Source organism: Papaver somniferum, chromosome 8 (genome assembly GCF_003573695.1).
Source record: "Papaver somniferum cultivar HN1 chromosome 8, ASM357369v1, whole genome shotgun sequence".
Lineage (NCBI taxonomy): Eukaryota > Viridiplantae > Streptophyta > Magnoliopsida > Ranunculales > Papaveraceae > Papaver > Papaver somniferum.
The window spans coordinates 161,466,312-161,473,604 of NC_039365.1; the positions used below are offsets into that span (position 1 = coordinate 161,466,312).

At 36.5% G+C, this 7,293-nt stretch overlaps 1 pseudogene; it reads left to right on the forward strand.

Moving 5' to 3' along the window:
• The first annotated feature begins 707 nt into the window (after window positions 1-707).
• Window positions 708-6,743, forward strand: LOC113306328 (annotated as a pseudogene).
• Window positions 6,744-7,293: the final 550 nt, after the last annotated feature.

Consider the following 7,293-nt stretch of genomic DNA (forward strand, 5'->3'; position numbering starts at 1 on the left):
CATCTTGATTAAAGTTGGACAGCGCAGTAGAAAGCGATGTCATTTGTGACAGCCTCAGCTTAAATCACATCATTCCAAATTCTTTGGACCTGAATCAATTACACGATCAACACACAAGCAATATTTCTTTCACATTTTTTTTTACATCGTTTCACTCATGCAACCCCGTGTAGAAAATACAGTAGTATATAACTTCTCTAAATGCGGGTTATTTTAAAGTTTTTGCCCAGCGCTTTGCTGCTGCATGACGCTTTGCAATTAATTGCAATATTTACGTGTAAAACTTTCTTCATCCATTCTTCGCGAAATTGATCTTTCATCTTGTAAGACTTGTTCTAAATGGTCGCATCTTAAGATCGACATAGCTTGGGATCAGATGATATGTACCAACGCTAGAATTTAGTGCTAGATTAATCTACATAGGTACAAGTAGTTATGCCTGGTATATATGTGATGACCTCAGGTTAAGCACGTCGTTCCAAATTCCTTGTACCTAAAATTACAGGATTAGAACACAAACATCGTTTCACCTCATGCAACTCAATCAAAAAAAAAAAAAACCACAACTTGGGCATTCGACTATTTCCACTACTCCTCTACGGATATCCACCCTATTACACACCATATACACCCTATATCTAAATCCACCCTATATACATACCCATCATCTATCCCTTAAAAAACACAATATACATTCTGGCCCTTCATAAGAAATAATATATTATCTGCTGCTCTTAACACTCCATCATGCCTCTCACCATTCAAGGCCAACTTTCAAGTCCCAACGACAGTACTGTATCACATTATCAGCTCATGATGTCTGGAGCTATAGAGAAAAGCAAAAACTTCACCACGAGAAGATCGGCCAACTACGAAGTCAGTGATTGGGGTCATGATTTTGTTCAATCTCTCAAGAGTGATTATGCTGTGAGTATATAGATGGTTTAGTCTAATGTGCGCCGTACATGACACTGAGTATTGTCATCTAATAATTATTCTTTTTGGATTGAAAATTTCTATATATATATACTTGATATATTATTCAAGAATCACATTTCCTACTAAAACTTATTACCTACGTTTCCAAATGATAGGCAGGTTAGAGACGGAGGGAGTATTATGCATATGCATGTGAATTAAAAATAAAAATTGATGGATATTTGACTGTGTAGGAGGAGAGTAAACGATCTGAGAAACTAAAAGAAAAGGTGAGGCTCATGTTTGCTGATCAAGTGTGTAGTGAGTCGTTATCGTCCACTCTTAAGTTGATCAATGTCATTCAAAGGCTTGGAGTGAGTTACCATTTCGATGGTGAGATCAGAGCTTCCTTAGACATCATCAACAAGAAGAATTATGGATGGGAGAAGGATGACATGTTCACCAGAGCTTTACGGTTTAGGCTGCTCAGACAACATCGCTACGAGTTTTCACAAGGTATGTATATTTTCAGTGTATATCGCATGCAACAGCAGTCAGAAGAAGTAACAACATCGAGGAGGAAATCCGATTAGTTCATGTCCCAAACCCTACTTCGTGCTGGGCGCACTGGTAGTAATTAGATAGGAGGCAAGGTCCAATACATACTGTGTAGTTCAGTTTGGCTTACCCCCATTATTGGCTGATTCATGGACTGGACTAATAAGTTGAACTTGAGTGTGCATTAACAGTCTCCAAAGCGAGAGAGTTAGAAAAGGCTTATTTGTGTGTTTTACTAACTTGAATTTTTGATTGTGCGTTGCAGATGTTTTTAAGCGCTTCATTATGGCGGAGATGATGAACACTTTCTCAGCATTTAATGATGTAGAAGGAATGTTGAGTGTTTATGAAGCCTCGTTCTATGCTTTGGAAGGCGAAGATATATTAGATGATGCCCAAAAATTAACAACTAAGACTCTCGAGGAGTACTTGCAGTCGCTACCAGCCAAAGATGAAGGAACGAATACTTGCATCACCGAACGATTAGTCCATCATGCCTTGGAGCTTCCACTTCAGTGGACAACTCCGCGAGTAGAAGCAAGATGGTACATTGACACCTATGAAATGATGCAAGATATGGACCCATTGTTACTGGAATTTGCTAAATTGGGACTTCAACATTTTGCAAGCCAAGTATCAAGATGAATTAAAACACACCTCCAGGTAAGGAATAATATTTAACGACTACTGTTATGAGAATAGGCTTCTGTTGGGTCATCTAAAAATTGAGATAGCTGCTATGATGGGACCAGATTTTGCTAAATAGGAGACCAAATCAGTCATCAAGAGTTGACTAGAGTCGAAGCTAGTTAGATGGTGGTGGTAGTAAATTAAGTTATCCCTTAATTTGAGTATTTGGCCATCTAGTCCATTTTAATTTTGCTAATTGAATTCTTTTTTTTAAAGTGTTTTTGCATGTGTTATCACAATCAATTAAATTGTAAGGCGAGAACAAAACAAATTTCCCAAAAGTTGTGTTTTGTAGAAAGTTGTGTCACATGGATCTTATCTAATATGAGGTGATGATTGTGACAGTGATCTTATTAAGAGCCTAACTCTAATGAAAAGTGATATCAAATTAATCTCATTTACAGGTGGTGGAAAGAGTTGAGTTGTATAGAATTATGGAGCTTCTCCAGAAACAGGTTTGTTGAAATGTTTGTCTGGACTGCGTGGTGTAACTTTGAGCCGGAGTTTGACATCAGCAGGGAGGAGATAACCAAATTTGGTGTGCTGGGAACTCCAGTTGATGATGCTTATGACGTTTACGGTACCTTGGATGAACTCAATATGTTCACTGATGCAATTGAAAGGTTTGCATATTATCTTGGAAATGTCATTTACGTCTATTAATGTTTGGCCTGACCGACACAAACTGAACAATTAAAGTGGGGAAATGTCCTTTTAGTGATGAATGGATTGGTCACCGTCCTCTATCTTGGAGATTTAGTTAATAGGATCTCATTTGATTGTTATTTTACAGGTGGGATGTTAACAAAATTGTCGACCTTCCAGATTACATGAAACTACTGTTTTTGGCTGTTTACAACACCACCAATGCCATGGCTTATATGGTTCTAAAGAAGCGTGGCCTAGACATCCTATCATACTTGAAGAAAGTGGTAACTTTTTTGAACATTAGTTATGTACTGCTCCTCTTTTCAGATGATAAAGTAATTAACTACCTAGCTAAGTGTAATAGACTCTAGAGATCATATTGAGTTTGGCTAGTTGAAGTACAATATATTCTTTTTGAAATCATACTGCATGCCAAGATCAAATCGATCCCTAAAAATTAAAGTATTTAATCTATCATGCATGCGAATACCTAGTATATAAGCGCACGACTGAATCAATCAATATTGTTGGTGTAATCCATCCAGTAAGAACTTCAATTTATTTGTTAAAGTAAAAGTTCTCTGGTTCTACCACCACGATCATATAAGTCAGGTGCCTGCCTTCACGCATGTCAATTAATCGAATTGTTTCACTGGTTTTATCAGTGGGCAGATTTTTGCAATGCATATTTTCTGGAAGCTAAATGGTACTATAGTGGGTACACACCGACGTTTGAAGAATATATGGACAACGGATGGATTTCAGCCTCCGGATATTTGATGCCAACTTACGCCTATTTTCTTCAAGGGAATGAAATTACAAAAGAAGCTTTAGAATGCCTGAAGAACTATTCATCTGATTTCGTCCGACACTCACTCATGATAAGTCGACTTCTGGATGACTTGCAAACTTCAGAAGTAAGTGCCCTTCTAAAATATATTTTCATCTCTAGCTTATTTTCCGGCTATTATTTATTTTTTTTAAAAAGAAAATTGTAATGAAAATATCACCCCTTAAATTAAAGGTGGGGAGTACGAAAAGAATTAACTTGTCAATAAGAACGTAATTTAATGATACAAGCTCCCAACCCGGTGCATACGCACCGGTATGACCGGATTTGTATCATGAGCATGATCTTTATTGTACAACTTAAGATGACCAACTTTAAAATCATCCAAGTCCATCTTCCACTAACTTATGCAGCCGAGTGAAATCTTCTCCATGATACCTTAATAGCTTAATTCAAAACTTAAGCGAAATGAAGACTTATTTATTGACTCTAGTATATTCTCTCAATATTGCTCATTAATATAGAGAGGCTAATTTGTTGCGGGTGTGCTAGAAAAAGGTTCTTCAGAAAGGAAGTTATGGAGGACTGTGGTTCACTAACTTCCCCCAAAAACTGCATGTAGTCCATTCTAGCTATCAGTCAGGCTTTCCCTCGTTCTTCCTGTCAGGCATGGGTAGTTCTATTTTATTTTCATTTCCTTGGCCTATTTAAGTTAGTTATTTTCAGGCAAAAAACAAATCATGTGGATACTCAATTGTGTTCGTCATTTGGGCATCTCTACATATGTAATTGGTATGTCTCTTACCCTTTCTTCCTTTATCAAAAATTAAGAAGGAGAACTCTTTACTAATGCTTTAACGAAGAGCCCGTATAAACAGATGGAACCTAGACTCCTGTTGCATCACTTGGCTGCGCCTTGGTGTTTGAGTGTAATATTTCGATCAACTGTTACAATTCATTTTATCGTAACTCTGATATTCCGTCCAACAGTGCCATTTTGCTTTACCTTGAGTGATCTACCTTGTCAATTTCTCCAACAAAAAATTAAATAAAAATCTGGTTTCCATAGAGTGATCACCATGCTTTGAAGTTAATCTCATAATGTTAAATTTATCATCAGTTCAAATGCGAGACAATCAAATAAACTTGATAATCAAAGTAGCCAGACCTTGGACTCTTTTACCTTTTGACTTTTGTAGCTGTACATCTGTGATTTGTCACCGAATTTTATACGTTTCTGATAAGACCACACACTTAATGCTTTAAGCCTTTTCTAAATGCGAAATTAGACGCCATGATGAACACATAAGGCTATAAAAGCGATTGCGATTCTTTTATTGCTGCGATGGATAATGTTGATGACACGGTTTCACCACAAAACAAATGAAATATCTCAGAAGTGGTACTTTATTTTGTATAACCCATTCTCTTCAATACGGTAATTCCATGGAACACTCAGAGACTCACTCCATCTGAAAATCTTATCCATCTCATGGGCGCTGTTCTCTGTAGTCTGTTGTATCACAACATTTAACGTATTGATGAATCCCTTTCTTTATTATCTGTAAAACAAATGAAATATCTCAGAAGTGGTACAATATCATAGTTGATCACCAATATCGTGTTTACACGCTTTCTTTCCCTCCTGATAATTCATAATCCCTCGATGCATTGGCTGATATGATAGAAGCTATTAGGGCTTAAAAGTTTTTTTTTCTTTAAAAAAATAAATATTACAGGAATCAAATTAATATATTCGAATCTTACCTTGTGGTATCCGTATCACCGGTTTTGAAAATCGTACGATTCGCTTCATTTTGAAGCATATCGATTTGAATCGCTTATGGGAATCGTTGTCTCCCTGAATCCGTGGAGGATCGAACTCATGACCAACTAAGTAATAACAGCGACCTCTAACCAATGTTCCACTTTGATTGTTTTGATGTTTTATGAAATTTATTTGTATATATTATATCAAAAAGCAAAGCTTTGCAAAATAATAAGATCTTTATTAGATATTCCGCATAATTCTATATTATTTATAACAAAACTTACGATTTAATAATCGTCCATGAATCTCCGATTCACGCTTTAATATGCGATTCGATTCACAAAATTAAAAAACGATTCGCTCCGCGATTTACGATTTCACAACCTTGTTGGTAGCTATGCAATTTCTCCATTGTCTCCCGACTCTTTCCTCAAGATTCTTTTTCTAGTACCACCTTTTTCCCTCATTTTCTGGCTATCTCGAAACCGAATCTCACGATGTTTTTATACATCCAAAGTCGTTTGGCAAGTGAGGCTTTTTAGTTATTTGTTAAGTACCGTATGAAAGAGACTCTCATAAATGTACCGTTTCGTGAAAGGACATGTAAAACTGCATTGTATCTAACGCCATGACTTTCGGACATTGCTGACACGTCGATGAGTTGTCAAGAGATGATTACATGGTTTCACTACAAATCAGATCGATTGTGGTGATGCCATGTGGCTTTTTTGGATCTCTTATTATAAAGAAAGATAATGATCTGATGGAATGTATAATGGTTTGTGCAGCACGAGCAAGAGAGGGGTGACACTCCAAAAGCAATACAATGTTACATACATCAGAATGGTGTTTCAGAAGCCTTAGCCCGTGAACACATCAAACATATGATACATGATCTGTGAAAGAAGATGAACGGAGATTAGTATTCACGCTCTATTTCCCCACGACAATTTATGGATTTTGTAGAAAATTATGCCCGTAGTTGTCACTGTGTTTACCAGTTTAAAGATTGGTATGGAGGTAAAGCAGGGACTGAGATGAAAAATCGAGTTATATCATTGTTAGTGAAACCCATTCCAACTGAAAAGAATTCCCTCGCTTAAGCATTGGAAGCATGAGTACGAGATGTTTGTGTACTTACATGTGTGATGTTTGTGTACTTACACGTGTCTCTCACGCATTTTGTGAACGTCCTGTTATTTAAGTTTGAATAAAGTATACGTACCAATAAAAAAAATTTGTTTTTTTGTTATAGGGCTTATGGCCCATGGATGTGCGGTCCATTAGATGATTAGTTTTTCTCTTTCCAATATATAAAGAACATTGTATGTATGTAATTCCTGATGCCTCTTTCTCAATAAGAAATTCATCTCCTTCTCTATCTCTTGCTTTAACCTAATTGATACTACAAAACGTTATCACCACGATGCTCAAACGTTGCCGCAAATAACAACAAGAAAAAAAAGGGTTATTAGCAAATCGGTTATATACTTCTATCATTCTTTTATTCAATCATATCCATCAAAAAGAAAACGAGGTATACCTAACTGATGTCGTCAATGACTTCTGCTAGTTGATGAACCTAGATGATATTGTTTGTTTATTTATATGTCCGTTTGGAAAAAAAAATTGATTTTCGTGATATGATGCTACACGATTTCATCGATCCAACGGTCAGGATCGGTGGAATCTTTTTGTCCTATATGAAACGGCATAAGCACTTAGTAGAACTGGTATCCCCCTTTATAAATCAGGATGATACTAGGGCTATATATGAACTGATGAAACTCTTTTCAAAAATAAAAAATGAACTAATGAAACCTGGCTTGATTGGGGTTACCCAATTTTAAAGGGACTCTTTTTAAGGGTTTTAGGTGGAGTCCTAATGGGAAAGTTACAAAACTACCCTTACCCTTTA